Source organism: Pan paniscus, chromosome 6 (assembly GCF_029289425.2).
Source record: "Pan paniscus chromosome 6, NHGRI_mPanPan1-v2.0_pri, whole genome shotgun sequence".
NCBI lineage: Eukaryota > Metazoa > Chordata > Mammalia > Primates > Hominidae > Pan > Pan paniscus.
Window position 1 is genome coordinate 61,694,540 of NC_073255.2, and position 20,914 is coordinate 61,715,453.

Consider the following 20,914-nt stretch of genomic DNA (forward strand, 5'->3'; position numbering starts at 1 on the left):
CTAAGCCTGAGAGAGGACCCCAAGTCACACAGGTCATAATGGCAGGAGTGGGCCTCGATCCTGGGGCCATCTGGCATCCCAGAAGTGCTAACGTTGATGTGCTCTGATACTGCTTGAGTGGGGAGGAAGCAATGCCTTCAGCCCCTCCCTGATCTCAGCCAACCTCTCCAGTCTTTGATTGGCAATTTGAGAGGCTGAGGCAGGTGGATCACTTGAGCCCAGGACCTCCAGACCAGCCTGGGCAACATAGTGAAACCCCGTCTCTACCAAAAAATGCAAAAATTAGCCAAGCGTGGTATCACACACCTGTAGTCCCAGCTGCTTGGGAGGCTGAGGTGGGAAGATCATTTGAGCCCAGGGGGTTGAGGCTACAGTGAACTATGATCACACTATTGCACTCCAGCCTGGGCAACAGAGTGAGACCCTGTCTCTATTAAAAAAAAAAAAGATTGATGTTCATCTTGTGCACAGTGCTCTGCAAACCCTCCCTGAAGCCCCCTTCCCTTCTAACCAGCCCCTCCTAGATAAATTCTGGAGCTTGGTGCATTGTCTCATGTGGACATCCATAACTGTGTCCATGCATTTTGCTACAACCAAGATCTGCATCGTTGGAAGGAGTGGGACCCAGGTTAACTGTGAATTTCATCACAGTATCACCTGCTGGCATGGCCTGAGGGAGGGACCAAGGAATGATCTGAAATTTCCCTTTGTGCTGAATGTCTCCCTTACATGCAGTGTGCTGGGCCACATTCAGAGCTGCGTGCAGGACGTGCTCTCAGAGGCTGGGTTTTACTCTCTGGTCTTCATTCAACACAAACTTTTCGGGAGCCTCCTTCTTCCAGCTATGGGCCAAACAGTAGCTAAAGATGTCACGTTGAATACAATCGAATAGGACCCTGCTATTCTAATGAAGGAAAACTGATGATAAACACAAAAGGCAATGTTAGATGGTGCCAGGTGCTGTGAGGGAGACATGCTAGGTCTCGGGGTAGAGTGGGAAGAGATGGTAGCGGCTTCTTCAGTCATCCAGGGAGGCCTCTCCAGGGAGGACAACAGAACATCAGAGGGAAGAAGCAAGGAGAACCAACCACACTCAGAGCTGGGAAAGAGCGTCAGGAAGATGGGGGCAGTGAGTGCCAGGGCTCTGCAGGGATGGGCTTGCCTGTCAGGGAGCAATACCAAGGAAGTTAGTAGGCCCGGGTCATGACAGGGCCTTGTAGGCAGAACCCTTAGGTCTCTTTGAAGGAGACCCTTTGGTCTCCCCTTTGAACTGGACCCTTTCAAACAGGTACAGTAGAAAGCAAATACCCCATGGGCACTGGCAGGATGATTCGACAGAGTCTAATCAAATAATAGGGGAAATAGAGAAAGTTGGGTGAACTACAACAGTGTATGAATGAGTTAAAAGTAACTACAAGTCTGCTTCTCATCTTGCAGCCCATATCTGCTGAGCAGTAACATATTTAAGCATTCAGATTTAAAGCATATTGCTGAATAAAGCCAAGGTGTCCATGTGGTTCACTCCAAAGAGCATTTCACAGGAAGCTGGTCCAGGCGCTGCTGCCCACCACCTCTGTGACCTTGGGTGAGTCTTGGGGCCTCTTTCTGCCAGAATTTTCTCATCTGTAAAACAAGTGGGTTACCCAGATCCTCCCCCAAGGAGCTCCATAGCTCTGAAACCTCATGAGACTCACTGGAGCAGTACTTTGGTTGACTATCGCCAGCAGAACCAAAGAGGATGTTTTCCAGCAATGTAGATATGTTCAAAAATAGGGTGAGCTGACCAGGCGCGGTAGCTCATGCCTGTAATCCCAGCACTTTGGGAGGCTGAGGTGGGTGGGTCACAAGGTCAGGAGTTCAAGACCAGCCTGGTCAACATAGTAAAACCCCGTCTCTACTAAAAATACAAAAAAAAAAAAAAAAAATTAGCCAGGTGTGGTGGTGGGTGCCTGTAGTCCCAGCTACCTGGGAGGCTGAAACAGGAGAATCGCTTGGATGACCACCTGCCAGGGAGATTGTCACCTCTTATCTTTTTTTTTTTTTTTTGAGACAGAGTCTCTCTCTCTCTGTCACCCAGGCTGGAGTGCAGTGGTGCCGTCTCAGCTCACTGCAACTTCTGCTTCCTGGGTTCAAGTGATTCTCCTGCCTTAGCCTCCCAAGTAGCTGGGATTTCAGGTGTGCGCCACCACATCCGGCTAATTTTGTATTTTTAGTAGAGATGGGGTTTCACCATGTTGTTCAGGCTGGTCTTGAACTCCTGGCCTCAATTGATCCACCTGCCTTGGCCTCCTGAAGTGCTGGGATTACAAGTGTGAGCCACCATGCCCTGCCTTATCCATCCTTCTAAATGCCAGATCCTCCAAGTCTTCCCAAAATAGCCAGAAACAGATTCTTCCTCTTCTGATCTCTGAGACAGCTTCATTTATACCTCCCTTTTAATTTTTTTTTTTTTTTAGACAGAGTCTCATTCTGTCACTCAGGCTGGAGTACAGTGGCAGTGGCATGATCTCGGCTTACTGCAACCTCCAGCCCCTGGGTTCAAGCAATTCTCCTGCCTCAGCCTCTCAAGTAGCTGGGACTACAGGTGCACACCACCACGCCTGGCTAATTTTTTGTATTTTTAGTAGAGACGGGGTTTCACCATGTTGGCCAGGCTGGTCTCAAACTCCTGATCTCAAGTGATCTGCCTAGTGGTTAGGATTCAGCACTCCCTCTCCCTTTTGGTTTTGAGCCTGAAGACATTCTGCCCTTATAGTTACTTACCAAGGCCTTATGCTTCTAACATGTAGAAGGGAGGGTATGTGTGTGTGTGTGAGTGTGTGTGTGAATGTATGTGTGTGTGTGAATGTGTGTGTGAGTGTGAGTGTGTGTATGTGTATGTGTCTTTGCACCTATTTCCATCCCCATCTTGACAGTACTTAGCTAGTACTGCATTAAGTGTCATGGGTGAAATAGGATTAGAGAAGGTTGGACTAGATCAGTGGCTCCCAAAGCTGCTGCTGCGTCAGACCAGTGCTGCACTGGCCCTATGAAAATTGCTCACGTGTTTCCAGAAATACAGCTCCTACCCTGACATTCTGGTGTAGAAGGCCTGGGGTGGAATCTTAGAACCTGTACTTCTTCAAAGCCCACCTCTGATGCTCATGCACTGCTAGTTATAGGAACCACTGGGCTTGGTTCCCTGAAAGAGCTCTTTCTGCTGGTATCAAGTTCTGTGACTAGTTCTGCCCACTCAAGCTTCTTAGATTGGTATGTTAGGAGCTCCATGACTTGCCTTTGAAATATTTTTCCAGCTTCAAATTCCTGGGCTTCTACTCTGGCTGAACTGGCCTGTGTATTATGAGTCACCTGAACATACTTTTTGATTTCTTGAAGCCTCTGTTATTGTTAAGAGCCTTTTGCTGTTCCCTACCTATAAAACTCATTTCCATCCTTTAGAGCTGAACCGAAAGTCTGTCTCCTTTGACCATTTTCCTGACCATCTCAACCTATTTCTAACTTTTTCCCTCTTTTTTTATCCTCAGCTTTATTAAAGTATCATTTAAAAAGAAAAGTTGTACATATTTATGGTGCATAATGTGATGGTTTTGGGTTTTTATTTTTTGATACAGGATCTCCCTCTGTCACCCAGGCTAGAGTGCAGTGGCACAATCAGGTTTCACTGCAGCCTCGACCTCCCGGGCTAAAGTGATCTTCCTGCTTCAGCCTCCCAAGTAGTTGGGACTATAGGCGCCTGGCCCAGCTAATTTTATATTTTTTTAATTTTAGTAATGCCAAAGTCTGGCTACATTGCTCAGGCTGGTCTTGAACTCTAGCAGCACAATCTCAGCTCACTGCAACCTCCACCTCCCATGTTCAAGCCTCAGCCTCCTGATTAGCAGGGACTATGGGTGCATGCCAACACGCCTGGCTAAGTTTTGTATTTTTAGTAGAGACGAGGTTTTGCCATGTTGGCCAGGCTGGTCTTGAACTCCTGACCTCAAGCGATCTTCCCACCTCAGCTTCCCAAACTGCTGCGATTACAGTTGTGAGCCACCACACCCAGCCCAATGCGATGTTTTGATACATGCATGCATTATGAAGTGATTTCCACAATCAGACTGACAACATACCTATTAGCTCACAGTCACTGCATGTCTGTGTGTGTGTGTGTGTGAGAACACTTGAGATCTACTGCCTTAGCAAATGTCATATATATGATCACAAGATTATTAACTATAGTCACCATGCTGTACCTTAGGTACCCCAAACTTACTTTTATTGTATAAGTAAAACATTTACCCTTTACTGGGGGACCTGGAGTATGTGCAGATTTTGGTATATGCAGGGGGTGCTAGCACCAATCCCCCAAGTGTACCAAGGAATGACCGTGTGTATATAAAATCAGTTTCATTACCCGTTTATTTGTTGCTGGACGCTTAGGCTGTTTCCATATCTGGCTATTGTAAATAGTGCCGCAATGTACGTGGGTGTGCAGATAACTCTTCATGATACTGATTTAAGTCCCTTTGTGGTATTGCTGGATCGTTTTAATTTTGGGGGGAACCTCCGTACTGTTTCCCATAATGGCTGTACCAATTTGCCTTCCCCCCAACAATGTGCAAGGGTGCCCTTTTCTCCACATCTCACTAGTACTCATGTGTCTTTTTGGTAATAGCCCTTCTAACAGGTATCAGGTGATAGCTCATCATGGTTTTGGGTAGAATTTCCCAGATGATTAATGATGTTGAGCAGCTTTTCATATATCCGTTGGCTGTTTGTGTGTTGCGTGTCTTTTTTTTTTTTTTTTTTTTTTTTTTTTTTTTTTTTTTAGAGAGAGACAGGGTCTCGCTCTGCTGTGCAGGCTGGAGTGCAGTGGTGTGATCATGGCTCACTGTAGCCTTGATCCTGGCCTCAAGTGATCCTCCTGTCTCAGCCTCCCCAAGTTTTTGAGATTACAGGTGTAAGCCACCCTCGCTGGGGAACTTCCTTCTCACCCAGCATGTCTGTCTGCAGGCTCTTGGGCCTTCTGTGGTGGTGGAGGTGACAGTGGTGGCAGTGGGGTGATCATGGCTCACTGTAGCCTTGAACTCCTGGCCTCAAGTGATCCTCCTGTCTAGGCCTCCCCAAATTTTTGAGATTACAGGTGTGAGCCACTGTGCCAAGCATTATATGTCTTCTTTTGAAATCCTTTTGAAATCCATTTTCCATTTTTTTTTCTTTTTTGTTTTTTGAGATGGAGTCTTGCTCTGTTGCCCAGGCTGGAGAGGTGAGGTGCAGTGGCGCAATCTTGGCTCTCTGCAACCTCCACCTCCCGGGTTTTAGTGATTCTCCTACCTCAGCCTCCCAAGTAGCTGGGATTACAGGTGTGTGCCACCACACCAGGCTAATTTTTGTATTTTTAGTAGAGATGGGGTTTCACCAGGTTGGCCAGGCTGGTCTCGAACTCCTGACCTCAAGTGAGCCACCTTCCTTGGCCTCCCAAAGTGCTGGGATTACAGGTGTGAGCCACCACAACTGGCCACCTTAGCCCATTTTCTAATCAGGGTGCTTGTTTTCTTGTTATTGCATTGTTATCTTTTCCCCTCTTTCCAGCCCACTCTTCTATGAGATTGCACATGCTTTGAGGGCCTGTATCTCGTCTTAGATGCTTTATCTATTCTTTGCCTTATGGAACTGGTTATGTAAAACATTCTTAGCTGAACTTCCCCCTGCCTCTTGCCTTCTCCTTGTAAAAGAATACTTATTGAGTGCTGCGTGTGAGCAACTAGTTCGGTTAGTTTGGTTTCTAGATGCCCACAAGCAAAATAGGCCAGTGTCCTGCTGGGAGTAGGGAGAGGTTGTCTGGGTCTTCTTTGGGTTTGGGGCCAGACAGGTGACTGTGGAGCAGGCCAGGCACTCTGGGGACAGGATGATGCATTCTGGCTGGAGGATACAGGGAGGCTTTCCAGGGACCCTAACACAGCCTGCTGCCCTGGACCCTTGCTGGGGAACTTCCTTCTCACCCAGCATGTCTGTCTGCAGGCTCTTGGGCCTTCTGCGGTGGTGGAGGTGACAGTGGTGGCAGCTGTGGTGGTCACCGTGGTGATGTGGCTGCTGTACTGTCATTATCTTAGGGCAAAACCCACAGGCCTGATGCACACAGTGTCTCCCTGTATGTTCGCACCATGATGGCTCAATTAGGGACCCATGGAACTGCGGCTCAACATTCAGGCCAGGTGCATAATTGAAAGCACATTTTCTCCTCCGAAGCTGCAGATGGTTTGGTTATTCTGCTCATAGAGAAAGGGATCTAACCTTGTATAATATAGGAACTGAACAGCTGAGAGAGAAGCCAAATTCAATTTCAGTCAGATATGTTGAGGCTAAGTCCATGATCTATGGAAGCAGGGGCAGGAGCCATGCGCCTGTGGAAAGGGGTGCCCTCAGCACTCTATTAATCATGGCTGCCCACCCGGTGCTGCCACCACTGCCTGGTGCCACTGCATCCATGCGCCCCCTCCAATGCGGGCTGGAGCGCAGCCAAGCACTCCAGAAGTTAACCTCTGAAAGACCCAGAGCTGCTTTCTGTTGAATAAATGTAATTTTGTGGTCAGAAATAAATGTTTGTGATATACTAGGAGCTTTGAAAACAATGGCAAGCTGGAGCGATTACAATTTGCTCCATGTTGTAGAAGTCAATAGCAGACATCAAAATTCCACGTGGAGGGCAAATTGATTTCAGCCCAGAGCTCTGCAGCTATTTGATAAAAGTTCTATGAAGCCATTGTATGTAATGAACAATCCAGAGCAAATCTAATATTTTCAGTGGATAATTATTTTTAACATCCTCTCAGTAACCGCTGGTAGATTTCTTGGATGTTTACAGCTCAAACTCAGGCAAGGTGGGCCTTCCCAGCTGTCATTTGGCGTCTCTGCCGGGGGACCTGCTCCAGGGACCCAGCTGCCTGCATGGCTCCTGAACATGGGGCTCTGGACCTAGGGTTCAGGCTGCCAAGGAAGGGTGCATGGTGGATGTTAATTAAGTTTACTAAAGTTCCATCAATTTAATACAGTCATTCCTTAAATGAAACTGACACCAAGGACCAGATGGCCGAAAGAAGCCCACGTTCCTGTGTGTGGTTCTGAGGAGGGAGCATAGGATGCAGTTTGATAACAGCTGAGAGCCCTGAGGGGTTTGTTGCTGGATGTGGACTATTCCACGTCTCGTCCCTCCCCAAGTTTTCTTCCAACGGTGTCACAGCTCCCTTTGCTAATAATATTTTACACAGAATTTTACATCCACAAAGCACCATTTCAATGATCTCACTCACTCTTCCTCACCACCCTGTGCTGGGGGCATCATCGCCATTCTCAGTTACCAACAAGAGGGGTTGCAGAGAGTCCAAGGGGCAAGGCAGGGGCTCCCAGCTCCAGGCTCCGGCCTCTCCTCCCCTCCACCCTCTTCTGGTCCTGTCCTGAAATCTTTGGCTCCCTTGAACCTTGTTATGCCCAGGCATATGCCACCCTCGTGCCACTGTATTCCCACCACCTCCAACAAGTGTCCCTAGCCTGATGGGGTCACATGCTTGTCCAGTCCCCTGCACAGAAAAGCCTCATGGACAGCCCTGAGAGATCAGAAATAGACTGAACAGGGTCACCCCGTTGGAAGGGGTGGTAGTAATAGAACCCAGGTGTTTGAACTCTGTCTAATATTCCTTCCACTCTCTCACATACACATACACACATATATGCACACAAGGGCACATGACCACTATTAATCAAATTAAAAAAATCAGTTGGGCACGACGGCTTATGCCTGTAATCCCAGCAATTTGGGAGGCCAAGGCAGGCAAATTACCTGAGGTCAGGAGTTTGAGACCAGCCTGGCCAACATGGTGAAACCCCATCTCTACTAAAAATATAAAAATTAGCTGGGCATGGTGGGACATGCCTGTCATCCCAGCTACTCAGGAGGCTGAGGCAGGGGAATCACTTGAACCCAGAAGGCAGAGGTTGCAGTGAACTGAGATTGCACTACTGCACTCCAGCCTGGGCAACAGAGTGAGACTCCATCTCAAAAATAAATGAATAAAAGGAATTTGGCATAAAATCACTAATGTTGACTGTTTCAGCCTGGGTGACAGAGCGAGACTCTGTCTCAAAAACAAAACAAACAAACAAACAAACCTGAGCTCCATGTCTGTTTCACCTGTTCCCCTCTAAGTATAAATTTCCTGAGCCTTCTAAGTTCCAGCCAGGTGGGCCAGAGGTCACCGAGATCTCTCCTCACTGGGGGACGGAACAGGCCTCTCCCTGCTTTGCTGCTGTTCTTTGGCCTTGTCCCCTGTCTCCTTTCCTGGACCACCTACAAGGACCTAGAGGGAACAGTACTGAGGGCAGGAGCTGGGAAAGGCCTGCTGTGGTTCACTGCTAGTAAGAAATAGAGACTCACTCAGAGAAATTTCCTGAAACACAGCAGACTCTTGGCGCAGCCCTTTGAGCAGATGAAGGAGGGCAAGAAGAAGAACATCCCTCAGCTCCAGCTGCATGCCAGAAACTTCACTTACATTATCTCATTTCAGCAGCTCAGCCCAGAGTGGAGAGGAGTAAATGGGCCCAGAAAGATCAAGTAACTTCCTTGGAGCTTGTCAGCCTTGAGTGGAAACTTGGACTCTGATGTCGAACTCCAAAGCCCATGCTTATTCTGTAAAGCCTGAAAAGTGTCTTGGAATTGCTTTAGGAGAAGAGGGGAACCCTGTGACATTACACTGTCTTCCAGCATAACAAGAAAAGAGAAACCAGTTGGGTGCGGTAGCTCACACCTGTAATCCCAGCACTTGGAGAAGCAGAGGCAGGAGGATCACTTGAGCCCAGGAGTTTGAGTCCAGCCAGGGCAACATAGTAAGACCTCATCTCTACCAAAGAAAAAAAAAAAAGAAAGAAAAAGAGAAACCCATGAAATTATCCATGGGTACACAGGAAGGGAGAGAAACCGGTTCCTAGGGTTGTGGGAGGAATGACTGCAGTCCTGCCCTGGGAAACAGCTTTGCTTTTCAGGGAGCCCCTTGGTATTTGGGGATTTAGAGCAAGTCTGGCCCTGAGATGTGGGACCAGGCAACCTCACAGAGGCAACCTCACAGAGGCAACCTCACATCAGCAGATAAGGGCCATCGCTCTAAGAACACAGTCTTGTCCCAGTGCAGGTACAAGGAGGGCTCAGAAGTCTGGCTGGGAGCATTCCTGCCATCCCTACTGAGGAGCCGCCACTGTGGACCAGGACACCCCATGGGTATAGAAGCAGACTCCCAGAGTATAGACACTGCTTTTCTTTTCACAGTCTCCCGAATTTTCTCTTGGGTTCCTGCTTAAAGGAGCAGAGAAAACCAAACCGACAAATCGCCGATCTTGGAGTCAGATCTGGATTTGAATTCTGACATCATCATTTGCCAGCGTGACTTTGAATATCACGTGTCCACTTCTCTATCCCATCCATATAACAGGAAATCTCTCTTGCAGAGCGGAGACAAGCACATGTTTAAAGATGATGGTATAAAAGCAGTGCTGGATAGGAGCTGGTAGCTAGTTATTGATCATAGAACCCTCCAGGTCCTTTAACCACTTCAATAGCTGTACTCTTCCAGGATTTAACCTTCTGGGGCTCTCCCTGTATCCCTGTCCCATCCACACTCCAGAGTAACTTCATCTAGGCCATTTGGGGCTGGCAGTTCCAAATTTTTGCCTCTGGCCTGGGCCTGTCATCCAACATCAGGCCTCCCTTTGGGCACCTCACTAATAATCTTCACTTCTCATGTAAACATGGGCACCTCCGCATGCCCCATTTCAGGAGAGGTAACCAGCCCCTAGTCACCCTGGCCAGAACTCTGGGAGAAGCCATGCTCAGTATTAGAGCCTGTTACTTCTTCTTTCTTCTTCTTCTTCCTCTTTCTTCTTCCTCTTTCTTCTTCCTCTTTCTTCTTCTTCTCCTCCTCCTCCTCCTCCTCCTCCTCCTCCTCCTCTTCTCCTTCCTCTTCTCCTCCTTCCTCTTCTCCTCCTTCCTCTTCTCCTCCTTCCTCTTCTCCTCCTTCCTCTTCTCCTCCTTCCTCTTCTCCTCCTTCCTCTTCTCCTCCTTCCTCTTCTCCTCCTTCCTCTTCTCCTCCTTCCTCTTCTCCTCCTTCCTCTTCTCCTCCTTCCTCTTCTCCTCCTTCCTCTTCTCCTCCTTCCTCTTCTCCTCCTTCCTCTTCTCCTCCTTCCTCTTCTCCTCCTTCCTCTTCTCCTCCTTCCTCTTCTCCTCCTTCCTCTTCTCCTCCTTCCTCTTCTCCTCCTTCCTCTTCTCCTCCTTCCTCTTCTCCTCCTTCCTCTTCTCCTCCTTCCTCTTCTCCTCCTTCCTCTTCTCCTCCTTCCTCTTCTCCTCCTTCCTCTTCTCCTCCTTCCTCTTCTCCTCCTTCCTCTTCTCCTCCTTCCTCTTCTCCTCCTTCCTCTTCTCCTCCTTCCTCTTCTCCTCCTTCCTCTTCTCCTCCTTCCTCTTCTCCTCCTTCCTCTTCTCCTCCTTCCTCTTCCTCTTCTTCCTCTTCCTCTTCTTCCTCTTCCTCTTCTTCCTCTTCCTCTTCTTCCTCTTCTTCTTCTTCTTCTTCTTCTTCTTCTTCTTCTTCTTCTTCTTCTTCTTCTTTTCTTCTTCTTCTTCTTCTTTTCTTCTTCACTATTATTATTGTGTTGGGCTCTTGCTCTGCTGGCCAGGCTGGAGTGCACTGGTTCCATCATAGCTCATTGCAGCCTCGAACTCCTGGGTTCAACTGATCTTCCCACCTCAATCTCCCGAGTAGCTGGGACTACAGGTGCATGCCACCACAGTCCGCTATGACCCTGTGAATTCTATTTCCCTAACCTCGCTGGAATCAGCTTCCTCCCTTTCCTGGACTGGTCTGTCTACCACCAGTTGCCATCTAGTCCTAAGTGATCACTTCATGCCCCTCCTCAGTTGACATCCTCAGGGACTCTCCTTGAGCATCAAGCTGCCACCCTCAGATGTGGTCCCCTGCACCTCCCTCCACAGGCTGGCCCCTGCCTGCCTCCTCACCTCACATCTCCCCAGTCACCTCCTCTGCTCCAAGGCACGGCAGGTTCCTGCCCTTCTCTGAACAGGCCACTCTGTTTGAACATGTCTCTGTGTCTTTAAATAGCCCTCTTTTCCCCACTGAAGCCCTGTCCCTCCCACCACGAATAAAGATGATCTTTGTCTTCTTTAAAACTTGCCATAAGTTTGCAAAACACAGGATGCAGTCTGTAATAGCCTATCATTTGTATTTGAAAAAAAAAAATGGGGCCAGGCATGGTGGCTCATGCCTGTAATCCCAGCGCTTTGAGAGGCTGAGGTGTGTTGGGAGAAAAGCTGAGTGTTGGGAGAGAAGCTGAGGCTTGCATGTCTGCTAGACTTGCTGGCTCCTTGCTTTTAGCACTCATGTTATCTCAAGCAGCCATATGTTTCTTATTCATTTGATACACTGTTTCCTTTCAATCCCCACATCCTCACCACCTGTTTGTTTGTTTGAGCACCAATAAATAGCATGGGCTGCCAGAGCTCAGGGCCTTTGCAGCCTCCACACTCGTGATGGCCCCCTGGTCCCACTTTCTCTCTCAAACTGTCTTTTTCTCATACCTATGACTCCACTGGACTTCGTCGCCCCCACGACCTGGTGTTGGGTCTGATCACCCCAACAGAGGCGGGCGTATTACCTGAGCTCAGGAGTTTGAGACAAGGCTGGCCAACATGGTGAAACCCCGTCTTTACTAAAATACAGAAAATTAGCCGGGCATGGTGGCAGGCCCCTGTAGTCCCAGCTACTCAGGGTACGAGAATCAGAGGCAGGAGAATCATTTGAATCTGGGAGGCAAAGGTTGCAGTGAGCCAAGATTACATGACTGCACTCAAGTCCAGGTGACAGTGCAAGACTAAAAAAAAAAAAAAAATGAAAGCAGTGCATGTCTATAGATGCTTGTAAATGCATTAATATCTCTGGGAGGATGCCCAAGGCCATCTTTACCTCCAGGCTAGGCAGCTGGATGACAGGTGGATGTGGACGGGAGAAAGACCTACTTTTCACTATCAACTTTGTTTTTGCTTTTCTTTTAACAGTTAAATGACTATTAGTGTATTCACCAAGTCGTGCAGCCAATACCCTAATTCCAGAATATTTTCATCAGCTCAGAAAGAAACCTTATGCTGGCTGGGCATGGTGGCTCATGCTTGTAATCCCAACCCTTTGGGAGGCCAAGGTGGGGAGATCACTTGAGGTCAGGAGTTCAATAACAGCCTGACCAACATGGCGAAACCCCATCTCTACTAAAAAAAAAAAAGTACAAAAAAATTAGCTGAGCATAGCGGTGGGCACCTGTTATCCCAGCTACTCGGGAGGCCAAGGCAGGAGAATCACTTGAACCCAGGAAGCGGAGGTTGCAGTGAACCAAGATCATGCCACTGCACTCCAGCCTGGGCAACACAGCAAGACTCCATCTAAAAAAAAAAAAAAAAGAAAGCAGCCAAGCGCAGTGGCTCATGCCTGTAATACCAGCAGTTTGGGAGGCTGAGGCAGGTGGATCACGAGGTCAGGAGTTCCAGACCAGCCTAGCTAAGCTAGTGAAACCCTGTCTCTACTAAAAATACAAAAACTAGCCAGGCACGGTGGCGGGCGCCTGTAATCCCAGCTACGCGGGAGGCTGAGGCAAGAGAATCGCTTGAACCCGGGAGGTGGAAGTTGCAGTGAGCTGAGATTGTTGCACTGCACTCTAGCCTGGGTGACAGGGCAACAAGACTGTCTCAGAAAAAAAAAAAAAAGAAAAGAAAAAGAAACCTCTTACCTGTTAGCAGTCACTCCTCATTCATCCCAACCCCAACCCTTGGCAACCATGATTCCCCCTTCTGTCTCTATAGATTTGGCCATTCTTAACATTTCATATCAATGAAATCAAATAATATATTAGTTTTTTGTTCCCGGCTTCTTTTACTTAACCATGTTTTGATATTCATCTGTGCTCTAGCATATACCAGTACTTGCTTCCGTTCTTTTTACGGCCGAGTAATATTCCATTGTATGGATGTCCCATATTTTATTTATCCAATTATCAGCTGATGGCCATTTGGAGTTTTTTTTCCCCTCTTTTTGGCTATTATGAATAATGCTTCTATGAACATTCATATACAAGTTTTTGTGCAGCTAAACATTTTTATTCTTGCCTATGTACCTAGAAGTAGAATTGCTGGTTAATAGGGTAACTCTATTTTTAACATTTTGAGGAGTGGCCAAACTCTTTTCCAAAGTGGCTGCATCCTTTCTAACACTTAGCATCATTTTTTTTTTTTGAGACAGGGTCTTGCTCTGTTGCCCAGGCTGGAGTGCAGTGGCATGATCTTGGCTCACTGCAACCTCCACCTCCCAGGTTCAAGCGATTCTCCTGCCTCAGTCTCCTGAGTAGCTGGGACTACAGGCATGTGCCACCACACCCGACTAATTTTTTTGTATGTTTAGTGGAGACGAGGTTTCACCATGTTGGCCAGGCTGGTCTCAAACTCCTGACCTCATGTGATCTGCCTGCCTCGGCCCCCCAAAGTGCTGGGATTACAGGTATGAGCAACTGCGCCCGGCCCCATTATTTATCTTTTTGATGATAGTCATCCCAGTGGATGTGTTGTGGTGGTATCTCATTGTGGTTTTGATTTGCACTTCTCTAATAAGTATTGGCATTGAGCATCTTTTATGTGCCTATTGGCAATTTGTATCTTTGGAGAAATATCTATTCAGATCCTTTGCCCATATTCTAATTCAGTTACTTTTATTAAATTTTTTATTTTTAATTTTTGTGGGGATATATATACACATATATATGTATGTATGTATGTATTTATGGGGTGGGGCACATGAGATGTTTTGATACAGGCATGTTATGTGTAATAATCTCATTATGGAAAATGGGGTATCCATCACCTAAAGCATTTATCATTTGTGTTACAAACAATCCGATTATACTTCTTTACTTTTAAATGAACAATTAAGTTATTAACTGTACGCATCCCTGTTGTGCTATCATATAATAGGTCTTAATTCATTCCTCCTGGTTTTTTTGGTACCCATTAACCATACCGTTTCCAGCCCCACTACCCCTCCAGGACTCTGGCAACCATCCTTCTACTATCTATGTCCAAGAGTTAAATTGCTTTTATGTTTATATCCCACATATACATGAGAACATGAGCTGTTTGTCTTTCTGTGCCTGGCTAATTGTCTTTTTATTTAATGAGTTTTAAGAGGGCTTTATATGTTCTGGAGTACCTTAACAAAACTTCCATTCTGCAGGTTGTCTTTTCACTTTTTTTTTTTTTTTGAGACAGAGTCTTACCCTGTTGCCCAGGGTGGGGTGCAGTGGCGTGATCTCAGCTCACTGAAACCTCTGCCTCCCAGGTTCAAGCCATTCTTCTGCCTCAGACTCCTGAGTAGCTGGGATCACAGTTGTGTGTGCCACCACACCCAGCTAGTTTTTTTTTTTTTTTTTTTTTTGAGACGGAGTCTCGCTCTGTCGCCCAGGCTGGAGTGCAGTGGCGCGATCTCGGCTCACTGCAAGCTCCGCCTCCCGGGTTCACGCCATTCTCCTGCCTCAGCCTCCCGAGTAGCTGGGACTACAGGCGCCCGCTACCACGCCCGGCTAATTTTTTATATTTTTAGTAGAGACAGGGTTTCGCCATATTGGCCAGGCTGGTCCCGAACTCCTGACCTCAGGTGATCCACCCACCTCAGCCTACCAAAGTGCTGGGATTACAGGCATGAGCCATTGTGCCCAGCCTCTTTTCACTTTCTTGGTAATGTCTTTAGAGGCACAGAAGTTTTACATTTGATGAAATCCAATTTATTGAATTTTCTTTTGTTATTTGTGCTTTTGGCATCATACCTAAGAAACCATTCCCTAATCCATGGTCATAAAGGTTTACCCCTATGTTTTCTTTTAAGAGGTTTTATAGTTTTAGCTTTTACATTTTGGTCTTTGATTTATTTTCAGTTAATTTTTGCATATGGTGAGGTAGGGATCAAACTTTGCTCTTTTGCATGTGGATATCCGATCGTCCCAGTACCATTTGTTGAAACACTGTTATTTTGCCATTGATTTGTCTTGTCACTCTTGTCAAAAATCAGTTGATCATAATATGAGGGTTCCTTTCTAGGCTGTAGTGATCTGTATGTTTATCCTTATGCCACTACCAGTTCTGGTCAATGTAGCTTTGTATTTAGTTTTGAAATTGGGAAGTGAGACTCCTCTAACCTTGTTTTTCTTTTTCAAAATTATTTTGGTTATTTGGGGTCACTTGCATTTTCATATGAATCTTAGAATCAACTTGTCAATTTCTGCAAAGAAGCCTGCTGGGTCTAGGCACAGTGGCTCTTGCCTGTAATTCTAACACTTTGGGAGGCCAAGGTGGGAGGATCACTTGAGCCTAATAATTTGAGAACAGCCTGGGCAACATAATGAGACCTCATCTCTACAAGAAAAAATTTAAAGATTAGCCAGCATGGTGGTGCATTCCTGTAGTCTCCATCACTCAGGAGGCTGTGACAGGAGGATCAGTTGAGCCTGGGAATTGGAGGTTGCAGTGAGCCGAGGTTGTGACATTGCACTCCAGCCTGGGTGACAGAGTGAGACCCTGTCTCAAAAAAAAAGAAAGAGCTGGAATTTTGATAGGCGTTACCTTGAATGTGCAAATCAACTTTGTGACTACTGCCATCTTAAAAATATTAAGTCGTCCACTCCATGAACATTGGGCATCCTTCCATTTAGTTTAGTGTCTTTCAGCAGTGTTTTGTGGTTTTTAGGCACAAGTTTTGTGTTTCTTTTGCGAAATTTATTCCTAAGCATGTTATTCTCTTTTTGATGCTACTATAAATGGATTTTTTTTTACTTTCACTTTCAGATCATTTATTGCAAATATATAGAAAGACAACTGATTTTTATACAGGGATGCTTTGTTGCATTGAGCTTTACTTTATTATGCTTTACAGATATTGTGCTTTTTCACAAATTGAAGTTTATGGCAACCTTGAGTCAAACAAGTGTGTCAGCAACATTTTTCCAACTGCAGGTGCTCATTTCATGTCTCTTTGTCATATTTTGGTAATTCCCACAACATTTCTAATTTTTCACTATTATTATGTCTGATATGGTGATGTGCAGTCAGGGAGCTTTGATGTTACTATTGCCATTGTTTGGGGACACCACAAACTATGCCCCATATAAGATGGCCGACTTAATTGATAAATATTGTGTGTGTTCTGACTACTCCACCAAACAGCTGTTTCCCATCTCTTCCTGTCTTTGGGTTTCCCTATTTCTTGAGACACAGCAATATTGAAATTAGGTGAATTAATAATCCTACAATGGCCTGTTTAAGTAATCAAGTGAAAGGAACAGTCACATGTCTCTCACTTTAAGTCAAAAGCTAGAAATGATTAAGCTCAGCGAGGAAGGCACGTTAAAAGCTGAGATAGGTTAAAAGCTAGACTTTTTTGCACCAGTTAGCCAAGTTGTGAATGGAAAGGACAAGTTCACAAAGGAAATGAAAAGTGCTGCTCCAGTGAACACATGAGTGATTTTAAAAAAGCCTTATTTCTGATAGGGAGAAAGTTTTGAAGGTCTGGATAGAAGATCAAACCAGCGACAACATTTTCTTAAGCCAAAGCCTAATTCTCTTAATTGGGGCTTAATCCTCTCAAGCCAAGGCCCTGACTCTCTTCAATTCTATGAAGGCTTAGGGAGGTGGGGAAGCTACAGAAGAAAAGTTGGAAGCTAGCGGAGGTTGGTTCATGATGTTTAAGGAAAGAATTCATCTCCATAACACAAAAGTGCAAGGTGAAGCAGCAAATGCTTTGTTGGAAGCTGCAGCAAGTTATCCAGAAGATCTAGCTAAGACAATCAATGAAGGTGATGGCACTACACAACAGATTTTCAGTGTAGGCAAACAGCCTTCTCTTGGAAGAAGATACAATCTAGGACTTGGATAGCTAAAGAGAAGTCAGTGTCTGTCTTCGAAGCTTCCAAATGCACCCTGACTCTCGTTATTGTTAAGGCATAATGCAGCTGGCGACTTGAAGTTGAAGCCATTGCTCATTTACCATTCTGAAAAATCCTAGGGCCCTTCAGAATTAAGCTACACCTACTCTGCCTGTGCTCTAGAAATGGAATAATAAAGCCTGGATCACAGCATCTCTTTACAGCATGGTTTATTGAATATTACTATTGAGACCTACTGCGCAGAAGAAAAAAAGTTCTTTAAATTTTTTTTATTTTTATGAGACGGAGTCTTGCTCTTGTCACCCAGGCTGGAGTGCAATGGCACAATCTCGGCTCACTGCAACTTCCGCCTCCCAGGTTCATATGATTCTCCTGCCTCAGCCTCCTGAGTAGCTGGGATTACAGGCTCCCACCACCATGCCCAGCTAATTTTTGTGTTTTTAGTAAAGACGGGTTTTTGCTATGTTGGCCAGACTAGTCTCAAACTCCTGACCTCGTGATCCATCCACCTCAGCCTCCCAAAGTGCTGGGATTACAGGCATGAGCCACTGCGCCCGGCGTAAAAAAGGTTCTTTTCAAAATATGACTGCTCATTGACAGTGAACCTGGTCAACAAAAGCTCTGATGGAGATGTACAAGGAGATGAATGCTGTTTTCATGCCTGCTAATACAACATGCATTCTACAGCCCATGGATCAAGGAGTAATTTTGACATTCAAGTCTTATTATTTAAGAAATACATTTTGGGCCGGGTATGGTGGCTCACGCCTGTAATCCCAGCACTTTGAGAGGCCAAGGTGGGCGAATCACGAGGTCAGGAGATCCAGACCAAACTGGCTAACCCCTGTAATCCCAGCACTTTGAGAGGCCAAGGTGGGTGAATCACGAGGTCAGGAGATCCAGACCAACCTGGCTAACCCAGTGAAACCCCATCTCTACTGAAAATATAAAAAAAATTAGCCGGGCATGGTGACAGGTGCCTGTAGCCCCAGCTACTCAGGAGGCTGAGGCAGGAGAATGGCGTGAACCCAGGAGGTGGAGCTTGCAGTGAGCAGAGATTGCGCCATCACATTCCAGCCTGGGCAACAGGGTGAGACTTCATCTCAAAAAAAAAAGAAATACATTTTATACGGCTATAGCTGCTGTAAATGGTAATTCCTCTGATAGATCTAGGCAAAGTAAATAGAAATCCTTTCCTTCTGGAAAGGATTCACCATTTTCGATTCCATAAAGAACATTTGTGATTAATGGGAGGAGGCGAAAATAGCATCATGAACAGGAGTTTGGAAGAAATGGATTCCAACCCTCATGGATGAGTTTGAGGGGTTCAAGACTTCAGTGGAGGAACGAACTGCAGATGTGGTGGAGATAGCAAGAGAACTAGAATTCGAATTGGAGCCTGAAGATGTGACTGAATTGCTGCAACCTCATGTTCAAACCTGAATGGATGAGGGTTGCTTCTTATGATGAGCAAAAAAAGTGCTTTGTTGAGATGGAAACTACTCTTGGTGAAGATGCTGTGAATGTTGTTGAAATGACAACAAAGGATTTAGAATATTCCACAAACTGATAAAGCAGTGGCAGGGTTTGAGAGGATTGACTCCCATTTTTAAAGAAGTTCTACTGTGGGTAAAAAGCTATCAAACAGCATTTTATGATACAGAGAAATCTTTTGTTAAAGGAAGAGTCAATTAATGTAGACAATTTCATTGTTGTCATATTTTAAGAAATTGCCCACCCCAACCTTCAGTAATCACAACCCTGATCAGTCTAGCAGCCATCAACATCGAAGTAAGACTCTCCATCAGCAAAAAGATTACAACTCCCTGAAGGCTCAGATAATTGTTAGCACATTTTGGCAATAAAGTATTTTTAATTAAGATATGTACATTTTTGAGACATACAGCTGTTGCATACTTAATAGACTATGATATAAACATAACTTTTATATTCACTGGAAAACCAAAAAAATTATGTGACTTGATTCATTGCAATATTTGCTTTTTTGTCATATTTGCCTTTTTTTTTTTTTTCTATTTTTGAAATAGTCTCACTCCGTCACTCAGGCTAGAGTACAGTGGTGCAATCTTGGCTCACTGCAACCTCGGCTCACTGCAACCTCCATCTCCCAGTTTCAGGCGATTCTCATGCCTCAGCCTTCTGAGTAGCTGGGATTACAAGTATGTGTCACCATACCCGGCTTTTTTTTTTTTTTTTTTTTTTTAGTAGACAGGGTTTCACGATGGTGGCCAGGCTAGTCTCAAACTCCTGACCTCAGGTGATCCACCTTCCTCAACCTCCCAAAGTGGTGGGATTACAAGTGTGAGCCACCGCACCTGGTCCGTTTTTACTTGCTTATGGTGGTCTGGAAGCAAACCTGCATTATCTTCAAGGTACACCCATATATTGATCTTGCATTGTCCAATCTTGCTGAATGTGAACGTTTTTATACATTTACAATTTTTTTATTGTACACGTATATTATCTACTCACAACAATGGTGATATAAAAATCTCAGGTAGGCATTTATCCCCTAGGAAGCCTGCTGCATACCCCCACCAGGATTTACCTGAGGGAGGTAGGGGAGGGAAGCATTGGCCCATCTTAAGCTTTTTGGGAGCAGCAGAAGGAATCTCTGTCTCCCATAGGATGGGATAGAACACTGCCTAGCACATCTTAACATCCTTAAATGACTTTACTGACAGAGTGAAGGAACAAGTGAAGCAGGGGTGAGCAAGGCAGCCTGCACCTTTTTCCTCTGAACAGCCCTGTTGCAGGCAGGCTTCCCTGCTGTCTAAGCCATGATCTGCCGTGCTGGAGCATTTACCTGCTCATTCTGGTTTTGCACTGTGGGCAGAGAGAAGACAGCTAACCTTTCTTCCCCAAGACAGCCTTTCAGATAGATGTTAACAGCCAGAATGGCAGATGTACTTCGAAGGGTTTTTTAAAGTCAAGGAGAATAGAAATGCTTGTTGCTATTTTTATCATCTTGGCTTTTAATCTCATACTATCCCCTGCCACATTTCTACTCTATGGATACCACACCCTTCCTTGAAGGCAGTGGCTTCTTCGCGGATTCTCTAGTTTTCCTTACTTAGAAACTTTGCTAAGTGGGGCCGGGAGTGGTGGCTCATGCCTGTAATCCCAGCACTTTGGGAGGCCGAGGCGGGTGGATCACTTGAGGTCAGGAGTTCGAGATGAGCCTGGCCAACATGGTGAAACTCCATCTGCTAAAAATACAAAAATTAGCCAAGCGTGGTGGAGGGCACCTATAACCCCAGCTACTTGGGAGGCTGAGGCAGGAGAATCACTTGAACCTGGGAGGTGGAGGTTGCAGTGAGCTGAGATCATGCCATCACACTCCAGCCTGGGTGACACAGCGAGACTTCATCTCAAAAAAAAATGTAGAACCCTCAAGCTTTGAGGGTTTTGGAGTGAGAGAGAGAGAGGAAAAACCCAGAGGCACCATTATCACCTGTCAACTTGGGTGAAATGCACTAGCTTGAGACAACTGTGTTGGTGGACGAGGGTGCGTCAACAGCCATTAACATCATTAATGGCAGAGAGATTTGACACACAGCAGTAGGAACACCAGCCAGTGTACCCTTGGGGTCAGCCAGGGTCATTGACAAGCTCTGGACAAGCTCTTGCAAATGAAACGTCTGCAGAAATGACATGTCACTTCTGGGCAAGGCAGTGAAAAGTCTGCATGGACTTTCAACCCTTCTTTCTCCCATGGGCAGGGACAGGAGAGGCCATGTGTTACCGAGTGGGGAGAGGACTGTCTGCCTGAGGCCCTGAGAGACCGTGTGGAGCATAACACCCTTCACCCTCCAGAGAGGACAGGCAGCAAAAGCGAGAAGTCAGGCTTGTTCTACGGAGCCACTGAGATTTCTGGGCTAATTTG